Source organism: Dermochelys coriacea, chromosome 10, assembly GCF_009764565.3.
Source record: "Dermochelys coriacea isolate rDerCor1 chromosome 10, rDerCor1.pri.v4, whole genome shotgun sequence".
NCBI classification, from domain to species: Eukaryota; Metazoa; Chordata; order Testudines; family Dermochelyidae; genus Dermochelys; species Dermochelys coriacea.
In genome coordinates, this window is record NC_050077.1 from 54,981,447 (window position 1) to 54,995,019 (window position 13,573).

General features: G+C 40.8%; 1 protein-coding gene across 3 annotated transcripts in view; it reads left to right on the plus strand.

The window, feature by feature from the left end:
- OTUD7A (OTU deubiquitinase 7A) overlaps positions 1 to 13,573 on the plus strand; it is a 257,682-nt gene that overhangs the window by 117,254 nt on the left and 126,855 nt on the right. The gene's annotated exons all lie outside the window — the stretch shown is intronic.

Genomic DNA, 13,573 nt, shown 5'->3' on the forward strand with positions numbered 1-13,573 from the left:
TGAGACAAAACTGGTGAGAAAAAAAAAATTGTCACTGCACACCAGAGGCCTAACCAAATGACTTGCCCTAGATCACATAACAAGCGTGGCAGAGCAAAGGATTGAATCTGGATCTTCCCAGTGCCAGGCTGGTGTCATAAGCCTTGGACCAGGCCTCTTTTCCAGTTGAAGAATTTTCAGAAAGGGAACTGGTTTTCTTACTCTGCAGACAAAAATGTAGATGTTCTGATTAAACAGTGATGTTCAAAATAAATAAATCAACCATCAAATCTAGCTAGACTAAAGTAGCAGTCAAGTTTTCTGTGATCTCTCCCAGCATCCATTATTGAATAACTGTTTAAAAAAAAAGTCTGGCATAATCTACATTACAATCTTATTTTTGTGAAAATAGAGAGCTGAGAGACATTCCTAATTTAAGCAGTACTCATCTGTTTTTATTAGTTTAAGCTTTTTTGATGTGTCTGTAGTATTTATGTACGTTCTTTTCACATAGACACCTGAAAATCAAGGTTAGGAAGGTGTGATGGGGTGTCCACCCCATATAAGGCCCAACTAAGTAAAAAGGGCCAGTTAACCCTGTGACAGGCTACACCTGGAGGAGGGTAAGGGCTGATAAAACCTAATGACTGATGAAGCCCAGCTGCATGAGGAGCTGGGACAGGCATAAAGAGAGGAAGCTGGTGGTAAGAGGAGGGCTTCAGTCACTCCTTAGAGTGGAGGGGAGTTGTTGGCAAGAGTCAAAGAGGAGTCCTAGGAGGGAGCAAGTCCTGGGATCCTGCCTGGGAATACAGATTGACAAGAACCCAACAAAACCAAAATAAGAAGCTCCAGTGGCAACCTGGGGGGAAAGGGGTTGGGAGAGGGCAGAGCAAGAGACAAAAGGTGGGAAGTAGCCCAGGGAAACAGCAAAGGGGTCTGTGATTGCATAGAGTATGGTTGCTAGTCACAAAGTCCCTGGACTGGAACCCAGAGTAATAGGTGGGCCCAGGTTCCCTACCAGCCACTGGAGAAGTGGCACCATCTGGGCAGTGGAGCGGAGGACTGCCTGAGACACTTCATCCAGCAAGACTTTGTTACAATGGAAGGGGAAAATGGCAGTGACCTAGGTGGAGGGCCAAGCCACAAAGAGGGAGCAACTGAGTACAGAGAGAGAGAGACAGACCGACCATGGGTCAAGCAACCAGTGGAGGAGGCGTCAGACTGGTTGAGAGCTGATTCCCAGATGAGCCACAAGGAGGTGCCCCAGCAGTGAGCAGCAAACCCTGTGACAGACCGTTTGTCAAAGTGCTATCATTTATGGTTCTAAAACATAAATAAGGATTCTTGGTTATAGAGCATAGTTGCTGTAGTAATTTAATGATTAGTCAAATACCATTTTGTAGATTTAGCCACTCATATCTTAAAAATCCTTAACAGCAAAGGTCTATGATTAAATGTTATCTGCAAGCACGACTTGTTTTCTGAGACTGGTTGGTGGCTGCTACTTGAATGTGGCATTGTGAATTCCACGGGAGTGCGAAAAGTACGGTATCCTTTTGTGGCAACAGTGAAAGTGTATGGGGGAAAGGACAAAATGAAAGGTAATGATCAGAGAGGCACCATATACAGATAAGTTTTCCCTTCCCTTATGGTTCCAACCCGGACTGAGTAGGCTTTTACTCTGAAAATTCAGCAGCCATAATGTGACAGTTGAGAGATGGTTTTCAGGCATATCTCTCAGCTTTGCCGGAGTTCAAACCTGTGGGTGAAAGAGATAGGCAAAACAACAGTGCAGTAGCTTTAAATGTGCCTATATATTAAACAGCATTTTTTTATAATCCCAGTTTTATGACTGCAAATCATTTTGATGTAAACTGTAGTGGAGATTTCAGGCCAGGGATTATTCAAGTAGCACTTCCTTTTTTTGTTGTTGTTTTTTGTTTTTTTCTTTTTTTAAATCTCACCACAACAGTCTCTGGAGCAGAGTTGTATTTCCTGATTGTTTTCATTCTTGAAAGCTGGGAATACTAGAAGACACTTATTTAATTTTGTGCTTGCCTATCTATAGGATTGCCTTATACAAATGTTCATTATAGGAAGGAGTCACATGGATTTGTTTGGGGAGAGAAACGTTAGAGGGGATAACAATAAAATATTAGGTAAAGTGTGTTTATATTTAGCTTCCGGGGGTTTAAAGGTATTACATCTGGTGATTACGGAATGTCAATAACAGTTTAGTCGGCAGTATATCTGGGTCTCATTGGCCAATGGATGATCCCAAATGGTATTTCCTACCTTATGGGAGCAGTTAGTACCAATTGAAAAGAGGAGGATGAGAAGCAATATATGCCACACTGAAACCCTGTAGAGCTTTGACAACATGTTGTAATGTGTCTGGACAGGTAAGATGATGCAATAAGACCCCTCATCAGCAGTGTCAAATTCTACCAACAAATTCAGCAGAAGAATGGAAAGATTCCTGCTGTTAGAATCAGGCTGAGGTTGGATGATTATTTTAGTTCTGTAATCTGGATGGAAGCTGCTGTACTACTTCTCAGATTTCTAAAGTGACGGATTGGAGCTGAGAATTCTCAGCCTGTTTCTCCCCATGAACATCATCACCATCTGCTCTCTTCCCTCACCCCCTTCTTTCTCCCTTACCCCTGTCTGCTTACAAGGGGCTGAAGAGAATCCCAGTCCCACCCACTTTCCACCTGCATCTCTTCCACCCCCAGTTCTCTAACTGCTTTGCTCTGAACTGCTCGTCCTCAGCTGTTTCCCAGCTTCAGACAACATAGGGAGCTGGGCAAGACTCAAATTTCTTTTGAGGAATAAGAACAGGCTTGCTGGCATGGCAAGGACACAGGGCCTATTAGGATCTTATATCCCAACTCAGCTCCATCCAGAAACCCTCCATCCTCCTTATTACAAAATATGTCCCAGAAATTCCTTTTTTGCTGAGGAACATGGTCAGTGCCAATGCTGTGTAACATTTCTGGATGGGACAGTTTCAGAGAGGTTAAAAATTAAAACCAGATGGTCATATGTCAGAACGTCCTTATGCAGTCTAAAGCTCTTAAAGAGCTACCCTATAAATTTGATTTGTATTCTAATTCTTATAATGTGCCAGTCACTCAGTCTATAGGTGCAGGTACAGCATGGGAAAGCATGTCACCAAAGACTTACTAATGCACACCCACACTCAGACTTCCTTCCTCATCACCAACATTCAGACCAGAGTCTGAGAAAAGAGATTGGCTTAGACTGTGCCTTGAAGGGCAAGAGACTTGAGCTTTCTCAGACCAGTTGGGTCAAGCAAACTCTGTAGTTAGATGAGAATGCCCTGTCTCCAGCTGCCAAATGGTCATGTCTAGGGGGAGCTATAACTACCCTAAATGATCTCATCTGCTACTACAGCATTTGGGGAAAAGAGTGATCACTCAAGTATCCAAAAAGATGGGAAAAAGTCTCGAGACCCAGATAATGTGCAGTCATAGGGAAACCACAAGAGTAGAACTATAGACATAATGTCAGGACTTGCACCTTGAAGCAAGTAGAATAGGGCAGCATAGTCTTTGGTTTTACAGGATCTCTGTGGCTAACACTGCAAAATTGCCAAGCAGCTGCATTATGCAACAGCTAGAGCTTCCCACTGGAGGGGAAGTGTAGATTGAACTGCAATGATACAATCACAAAGACATAGATAACTGTGGCAAGTTTCTACAGCGGAGAGGGATGTAATCTCTTTACCAGATCCATAATGAAAAACCAATATCACCTGATCTAGAAATTCTCTGACATTTCAAATGTCTTGCATAAAAGTTTACAGTATGATCTGCTCTTTAACGGCACAGGTACCACCCTACTGCGTGCCCTAGTGCCCCAATTCAGCAAAAACATTTAGTAATTTGTTTTCAGCAGTACTTCACATTATGCTTAAGTTAAGTACACTTAAGTGCTTTGACTGAATAAGGGCCTAGATTTCTTTTCTCTGTATAGAAATGTTTCAGATATGTATGAGTCAATATGTATCTTTAGTTTTTAGAAATTATAACAGCATGGGCTTGTCTATATGATCAGTTTGTGTGTGGAAGGCTAAAGTGCTGTAGATTTACATCCCAGCTTGCCATACGCTAACTGATCATGTAGATGAGCACCTGTAACTTAAAAAAACTGATGAGGCTTTTACGTTAATTCCCAATATACTGCTCATGCACATGCAGAATTGTGCCTTTTTTCTTCATGAAATATATTTTAAACTATTGTTTCTACCTGATTTTGGATATAAAGCATTAACTTTTTATTTCTTTCAAAAGGTATCAGTTGCTCATTTCCCTATCCCCAAAATAATAGCAATAAGTTAATGGATATAGCAAGGAATCCATTCTAGCAAATAGTGTCAACTTGCCAGTAAATCCCATATACTCCTTGCAGTGATAGAGATATAGAGAATATCATTACGCTTATGCCAGTTGTTCATATTTTTGCTTACATACATTTGCCATTCTGGACAGATGCTAATGATTTGAAAGCAATGACCTTTTTGTAGCTGTATAATGTGCTAGTATTTTCCTGTGTTTTATTGGACACAATATAACCACCAAAATCTTACTTAAGAAAGGCTTATGAATTCTTAAAACTAATGCTTCGAGGCACTGTAGAATAAAGCTAATAGAAAACTATTTTAATGATGCAGTTGTGCAGGGTGTTTTCTAAACAGTTTTCTATTAAAAACTGTGTCAACCTGGTACGATGTGATTTTTATCCTATATACTGTGATACAGGAGGGCCAGGGAGCAGTGGTAGAGGGCAAATATATAAGCCCTAGGCTAATTAAGGCATGGTTCCCTGTAGACTAGGAAGGGTTATTATAGATTAGCCCCCTGCCAAGAAAAGCGCAGGACCCACCATACTAACATCAGCCATCTTGTCACAATACATACACACGTGTGTATATATTCAGTGATGAGCTGCCAAAATCTTAACAACGAGGTCCCTCCTCATCCCACGAAGCGGTCATTGCCCACTCCTGCCCCCCGGGACTTCTGCCCCATCCAACCCCCCCCCCCCCCCCCCCGCGTTCCTTGACGCCCACCCCGGGACCCCTGCCCCATCCACCCCTCTCCCCTGACTGCCCCCAGAACCGGGCAGGAGGGTCTTGTGGGCCACCGTAGTGGGTGCCCACCCCACCCCTAAGAGCCAGAGGCACCTGCAGGGGGGCAAGGTGGGGAGTCCCAGAGGTGCTTACCTCGGGCAGCTCCCAGGAAGCATCCGGCAGGTCCCTCTGGCTCCTAGGGGCGGAAGAGCATAGCTGGGGGGGGAACAGGGGGAGCGGCTCCGTGAGTGCTCTGGGGCTGGAGCACCCACCGGCAGCTCCACACCCGGCCCCACATCACCTTGCCTCCGCCCCTGAACACACCGCCCCACTCTGCTTCTCCACCCCTCCACCCTGCTTCCCACGAATCAGCTGTTCGGCGGGAAGCCTGGGAGGGCTGAGAAGCAGGCGGTGGCTTCACACTCAGGCTGAGGGTGGCGGAGGTGAGCTGGGGCGGGGAGCGGTTCCCCTGCGCTACTCCCCCCCGCTCCCCCCGCCGGTGACCTTTCTTAACTACATGCTGCTACAACCTATTGAACTAAAAGCTGAGTGACAACATTAACTCCAGTTCCCTTACTGTTGATGGTTTGTCAACTCAAATTCAAAGCAAATCTAATCTGATGGATCTGATTGTTTAATTTTGCTTTCTCCCTTAATAATTGTTCAGATATTTTGCAAATGTGCATTTGCAAAATATTTCTAATCAAAAGTGGAACATCTTGAGAAATGCTGTAAAAAGAGAATGAAAAGTCTTTATGGAACTGTCTGAATGCTATGGAATGCACTTCACATGGAGAAAACAGAGGAAGAAATTATGCAAGCCTTAGTTAAAAGAAACCAGTTGTTAGCTGCATCAAATGTGGTTTTATTTTGTAGATTTGTTTTATTTACTGAATTCAGTTGTTTAGAGGGTGGACTAAGTGACACTCTTTTTTAATACTTTTAATACTTTAAATGTGGTATGTCTTAGTAAAAATTATTTTCTGTGTCTGGAGCTATGCAAAGCTGGGGGTCTTTGTACCATACATGTCTACAAATAAAAAAAACATACAAATTCAACCACAGAGAGATGGTTCCCCTCTGAAAAGGATAAGAGTTTTCCCTTATCCTTCACTTTACCTCACAAGTCAAGAGGAGTCAGCAATGTTAATCAGACACTTAGAGTATTTACATTAAAAAATAAATAACCTTTGTGTGCCATCTCCGACCATTGGATATATTTGAAAATTGCAGTTGCAGAAGGACCACATGCCATTGTAGGCAATTTCATCATACCATTCCCTCCATAAATTTATCAAGCTCAGTTTTAAAACTAGTTAGGTTTTTTGCCCCCGTTACTCGCCTTGGAAAGCTGTTCCAGAACTCAATTCTCAGATGGCTAGAAACCTTCATCTAATTTAAAGCTTAAACATACTGATGGCCTGTTGATAGCCATTTGTTCTTGTGCCTGCATTGGCCCTTAATTTAAATAACTTCTCCCACTTCTGAGTGCTCATCTTGCAATCATATTGCCTTTTAGTCTCCATTTTGTTGGGCTAAACAAGCTAAGCTCCTTAAGTCTCCTCTCGTAGGGTAGGTTCTCCATTCCTCTGATCATCCTAGTATCCTTCTCTTCACATGTTTTAGTTTGAATTCATTTTTCTTAAATATGGGAGACCAGAATTACATACAGTATTCAAGATGAGGTCTTCACAAGTGCCTTGGATAATGGTAATAACACTTCCTTATCTTTACTGAAAATACCTCACCTGAGGCATCCCAGGATTGCATTAGCCTTCTTCACAGCCACATCACATTGATGGCTCATAGTTATCCTGTGGTTGATAAAACACTCAGGTCTTTTTCCTCCTCTTTAGCTTCCAACTGGTAAGTCCCCAGTTTGTTGCAAAAATTCTTGTTGTTAGTACCTAGTGCAGAATGCAAGGTCATGCAAGTGCAAAGTGTAAGTATCACATTTCATCCCATTTCTATTACTTGAGATTTGAGAACTTCAGAAACTCCGCCAGAGGTTATGGGCCTATTACAGGAGTGGCTGGATGAGGGTCTGTGGTCTGCAATTTGCAAGTCAGATGAGATGATCATGATGGTCCTTTCTGGCGTTAAAGTCTATGAGAGCAGATGAACTGATCCAAAACCCACTGAAGATGATGGAAGCCTTTCCATTGGGCTTTTGATCTGGTTCATAGTGTATTTTTATTAGTGGACATTGTTTTTAATTTTAAATCTTCAGAAGTGAAAACATTTTGCTTATGATTCACCTTTTTCCCCTTTTTCCACTGGATGCAAACAGCATGGCATTTCTGAAAGGATTCTGAGAGGATTCTGATATTATGTAATGAGATTCTCAGGTGCTAATTATTAAATTTATTTGTGCTTTTATTGTCCATAAGAAGAAGGTTGTTCTTTGAGGAAGACTGTGCTTTCATAGACTGAAGATATCCACTCCAAATGGGTATGCAACATTATGAGAGTGAGCAAGTGTTAATAGTTACAATTGCCATTAGTAGCAAACATAGTGATGGTTCAGTAATGTAGGAAGTGATGTGTTCATCTGGTTAGAACAAAAAGTCTGGCAGCCAGCTGGATTCTGAATTTCTAATTTGTAGTGAGTCACTGCCTCCTTCCTTATAGTTTGTTTTCTTCCCTTGTTTAAGTCTTTCTTTCCTGTCCAATCTGGGTATGTTTTTATTACTAAAAGTGGCTTTCTGGCAAAAAGGACCTTTATCAGAAAGTCTGATTGAAAGACTAATTCTTACCTAAATTGAAGAAAGCTAAGAGTACAGCTTGAGTTATACGCTGGCCCCGTAATACAGAGGCAAGATTCTCATAGTTCCCTCATAAAGCAGGTGGGAGCCATTTTCTCCAAGGAGTAGGTGTTCTTGGGTTTTCTGATTAATTACTACTTTAGAGAGCATTGGCAATGGGAGAATACCACACTTTGACTTATTCTATTTCAGTAAAAGCTGCAGCTGTGGCCATAATCCAGTTACCAGTGCATTGCATTCTCTTCCCACATCATCCAGAGTGGCATTAACAATAGAATGCCCAAGTATTCTTTATTTGTATGTATGGGCCTTGCAAGATGAAGCATCTATATCACAAGGCAACATCTCCTTGGGGAAAAAGCCTGCTTAGGCTGTTGGCATGACCTCTGGTGCAACTTATGAGATGGGTTACTTACATGTGAGCTACAAAGCTATTGGTGCACACAGAGTATGGGGTTCTGATGACTGTGTCACCATGAGAGCAATGCAAAGGTAATTCATGATGTCATAAATGCACTGAGAGATGGCTCTGGCTTTCCTATATTGCAAGACTTTCAAGCTTATTAAGAAAATTTTGTTCTAGTCCATTTACATTGTGGGTTGGATGGCTCAGGATTTTTGGATTTAAGGGCCGTTCACCTTCAAGTCGATGTTTTGGGTCTTTCCCAAGTTGAGGCTGGCCAAAAGTTATCAATATGGGTAAATATATTTATTTGGTGATCTATCTGATCGCAGGCCAATCCTTGTCACAAAAATCCATTCACAGAAATGACTCTGTCAGCCTCTGAACTGAGGCCAAGGATTAAATCGGAATAGAGAATGATTTAGCCACTTCCCGGTGGACTCACCTTCATCTGGACCAAGACATAGTGACAGGGCAGAGAGGAAAATCCTGAGCTGCTGCCTGTGTTGTCTCTCCGATGGGCCACACCAAAAATCTCTTTATGCAAATATCAATGAAGTGCTGTGGGTCCTACCCCTCACACACATGGTAGATGGACTGTCTATTTATGGCTTGTATCATGTTTTGGGTAGTACTAAATCAGCTAAATAAAATATATATCCTTGATTTGTGTCTTTCTGTCTCATTATGGAAAATACCCAGGAAGCAAAACTATGAAACTGAGCAGTCAAACACGTATGTTTTAAATCATAAAATGAAGTTAGGAAAAAAGAGGGGGTCCTGAGGGGAGCTGGTCTGAAATGTTGGAGGTGTTTTTCCCCACAGAAATTTTGCAGTTTTTAACTGAAAACTCAAACTGAAAATTTTCTGATGAAGGTTTTTGGTTTTCATTTATTTCCTTTTTTCGATTTTCTGTAGAAAGCAGAAGCTTTTGGGGGGGAGGGAATCATTTTGTTGAAAACTCAGTTTTCCATCAAAATAATTTTGACAGAAAATTTTTGACCGGCCATAGTCATGAATTGGGAGGGCTCAATGGACCACAGCTGTGAGGAGGAGAGGGACCGATTGATAAATGTGTGGGGCTAGGAAGGAAAGACAGGTAGGATGCAGACTGATTTTACTGTCCTAGAAAAGGGATGCCTTTGGGATAAGCATCCAAACTTTCAGCTCATTAACGAAACCAGATTTCTGACCCTATTAGAGTTCACTCATCCCTCACAGTTGCAGAGTCATAGATAGTGGGAAGACAAAGATTTACTAGGTCATTCAATCCAGCTCCCTGTCTAGGTCCCAACAAAAGTCAATGGGAGTTTTGCAATTAACTTTGGTGGTGCTGGAGCTTTACCCCCACTATTTTACCTGTGCACATTTTGTAACATTATTGACCTACCATAATTCCTAATAATATGTTGCTTTCAGCCACATTAGTGTGTGTGTGGGGGGGGGGGCTGTGTGGGGCTGTGGGGGGAATAGGTGATATTTATTATTGTAAGAAAGGTTGCTTACTACTGGAACTGTGTGCTAGTCACTGGATCTTATGTTTTCAGACCTGTTCAGATCTCTCATTGGCACGATGGCATACCTCTTTAGACTAGAGTTAGCTAGGCCTTCTGGCTTAGCTGGCAACTTGCTTTGCCCATTGACCCAACAGAACCTTTGGGAACATGAAACCCATATTATGCCACAAAATATTTCTCAGCCTGAAGTGCTTTTCAGAAAATATTTGAAATAATGGGAGGGGGAACCTAGCATTAAAAATAGTGAAATATTGCTAGTATACAGATGATCCATGATTTGACTTGTTCAGACTGACATACAGCTAAAATTTCCAAATGTTTGAATTATCTGGCCCCCGAACTGATTAATGATTGTATTTGACTACCCTGAATGTACACATTTCTAAAAACCACAAAAAAGTTTACTGCCAGATGAGTCATTTATGATTAAGATCTGAAATTTACTAATGCTTTGCATCGTTCATCTTCAACAAGGTCTTTAAACTTGACTCTGAATGTCTGCATCCTTCTGGTGCAGGTTTATGACCGGGAGAATGGATGAAATAAAGAAATTTAATTGTCATGGATTTTTGGTTACAACGTCCTCTTATTTGCCCTCCTCCTCTCCTTATGTGCAGCTGTTTTAGAAATGAATGTGTGTTTACTAGGAAAATGTTGGAAGCAGCAACATTACTCCCTTCATACCTCATGTTTAAAACGGTTACAAAAATTCAACTGTTGTATAGTATATGTACCCAACTGAAACCCTATGGCCAAATTTAGGCATAATCTATCAAGGTAATGGGATTTTGTGAAGTGCTTGCATTCTGCTTTTAAGAGGCCCTGTAAATCTTTCCATGTTTCCCTTGGCTCTACATGAACTTTTATAGCCTTCCCTTGTCCAGTTGTGCGAAAAGTTGTGACCCAGATGGTTCTCTTACCTTTCTGAAATGCAGCCTGATATGACAATAATGAGTGCAATGTAAGTAAATTAAATTAAATAAAAACTTATGTGGCCTAGATTGTCAGTTCACATTTGACTTCATCTCAGACACTTACAGTCTGAATGGACCCATTTTTCAAGATCTTTTGTGCACCACATCTTTAGGAGGGACCATTCCCTATGCAGCAATTGCTTTCGTAGCTGGTGAAATGATCCTTTTTTAGCATGTATATAAATTTAGTTTTATAAAGTGCTTTAGAGTCCTTTGAAGAGAGACACGCTAGGAAATCCAAGATATTTACTTATTTATTATTAAACTTAAATGATAATCCTATGCTATTGTAAGGGCTATTTTCTGAAAACCTAATTATCACAGAGGGCTTTCTTTCAAGAAATTCCTAACCTTTTGACAATGTCCAGTTGAGCAACAGCTGTTAAAATAAACTTCAGAAGAGTCTGTGTTTGATTGTTTGTATATATAGATACATGCACATGTGTGCTATAATGCAGGGTGTGAGGGAGAGTATGGTGAAAGTGTGGTCTAGCTAGTACAGAGGCATAAGAGCATCCAAATACTCCTTCACACTTCAGTACTGGCTACCCACATCATAGGTAGTAGTATGGGAGGGGAAGAGGACTCTGTAGAGCTGCTACTTCCCTTCTTGTGCAGGTGAACTGGAGGGGGAGAACAGAGGAGGTACAGGGTGTAGCTGCACCAACCTGCAGGGGAACATATACTCTAGACCTGGCACAATTTACTCCCTCTTTGCTGCAATGGCAGAACCAGGGGCCAACTAAAAGTTTGCTCCCAGTGTAGCACAAAATATATTTCCCCTTACTCTCGACTCATGGCAAAGGCATGAATGAGCCCATGAGATTGAGTGAAAATATCAGATGAATGTGTAAAGATTAGCTTTGGCGTCTTGATGGAGTGAATGACAGATGCTGAATAAAAGTAAAATTTGTAGTTTCATTTATATTCTACACCATTTAACTTCTACCACCTCTTCTGATCTGTTCTCATTCCTTAAAATGAAGTTTGAATACTGTCTATATGATAAATATGTCTGATTCAGCCATTCTTAAAAACAACTGCTCTAAATTTTTGTAGGGAGAGTTGTCTATGAAAATAGATTAGCTTCTACTTGTTCAGGAAATAATAATAGGTATTGGATACAGTAGGGGGAATATTCATCTGTTACCCAAAGGCTAGACCTTTCCTTAGGTCCAAGGGTATTTAGGGGGAAAAAATGAATATAGGAGAGAGAGTCCCCTCTGGGTTGATTTAAAAACTCTGGGGATAAATTGTCCTAAAGCTACTTCTATTTTAAGGCCACTTTACTTGGTCAATGATGAAAGTAAAATACTAAAGAAAAGTTCCTGATTGCACATAAACAAGGCTATGTTGTGCCTGTCAGGAAATGCCAGAGATGGGACATGTAGTGCGCTTTCCATCCCAATTATTTTTGCTTTGACACTATAAAGAAAAATTTGTGCATGACAGAAAATGAAAAACCCTTCTGTTTTGTTTCCAGAGGTGGTTTTTTAGTACACAATAGGCAAAGGTGGCTTCCAGAGTATTTTTCTAACTAAGTTTAAAATACTTCACTTGCTTAAGATTTAATTACGTACTTGCTTGTATAAAAAAATCCATTATCTATACAAAAACAAGAATACATTTGCATTTCATCAGCTATGATTGTGGTTCCATTAGCTGCTACGTGCTGGTTCCTAGGCCATGAGTCATTGTCACATTCTGGTGTGATTGTTACTTTTCTCAGCAATTGGATGGTACAAACAACCTACAGTAAGCTGCTGAACACATACTGCATCACTCTGCTGTAAAACAAGTGAATCATTCTGCAAAGGAAACCTGACTTCCTACCACTTCAGGAAGATTTTCTTTAACAAAAAGTTATTGTGAATTCCCTGATATTAAATAATTAATAATAATTACTCTAGCTGGCCTGGAACAGTTTCTGTTGGCTTTTAAGTAAAGCATTTTATTGATTGTGTTTTAACTAACAATTGGGATTATTTTAATTTTATTAACATGATCTATAATTACATCTGACACAAGCAGAAGGCATGGGTGAAATCCTGGTCCCATTGAAGTCAATGATAAAAATCACATTGACTTCATTAGGGCCCAAATTTCACTCTGTGTCTGTGGTAGTTGTTTCTAACGTCTTAGTTTTTGGGGGTGGGGGGTGGGGAATTCCATCACCAGAAATTCAATAGCAGAAAGAATCCATTTGCAGAGTATACTGGGATTACCACACTACAATGGTGGCTGTAATATTTATAGTAATATGGTTCGTTGTTGTTTGAAAATTACTTAATTCAAGACGAAAATGAACTTGTATAGCAAATGTAGTCAATTCCATTCCAGTTAGTTTTGAGTGGGGTTGATGTGATGTGCAGTATTTTGCAGTATGTACATTTATTTTTTAAATGGTTGTTATATTGGAGGGAAATCAGGAAAGTGTTTATAAAGATCAGCCATGTAACAATGGCTTTCTTAAGAAATGTACAATGTTATTTTGAAAATGTGTTTAGCTTCTGTTAATCATGCTGAGATGCGGGGGAACAAAAAACCTGATGCTGCAGCAGTGAAAGATGTTGCTTTGTGTGGTCCTGACAAGATTTCTATTAATAGCACGTGTCATTGATTATGATGCTGAAAGGCGTGTACAACCAATGAGATAAACTGCCACTGTAAGTGTATGTGGGTCCCTCCAGACTGTCAACTCAATTGATAGAGAGGGAGAGTAGATACCCACCACCTTCCAGAAATATGAGCAGTAACAATCTGGAGATAAGCCTAGCAGTAGCTTTTGTTGTCGTTCCATTCATTGTGGTTGTCATCATTATTGTAGTTAAAAGAGATGC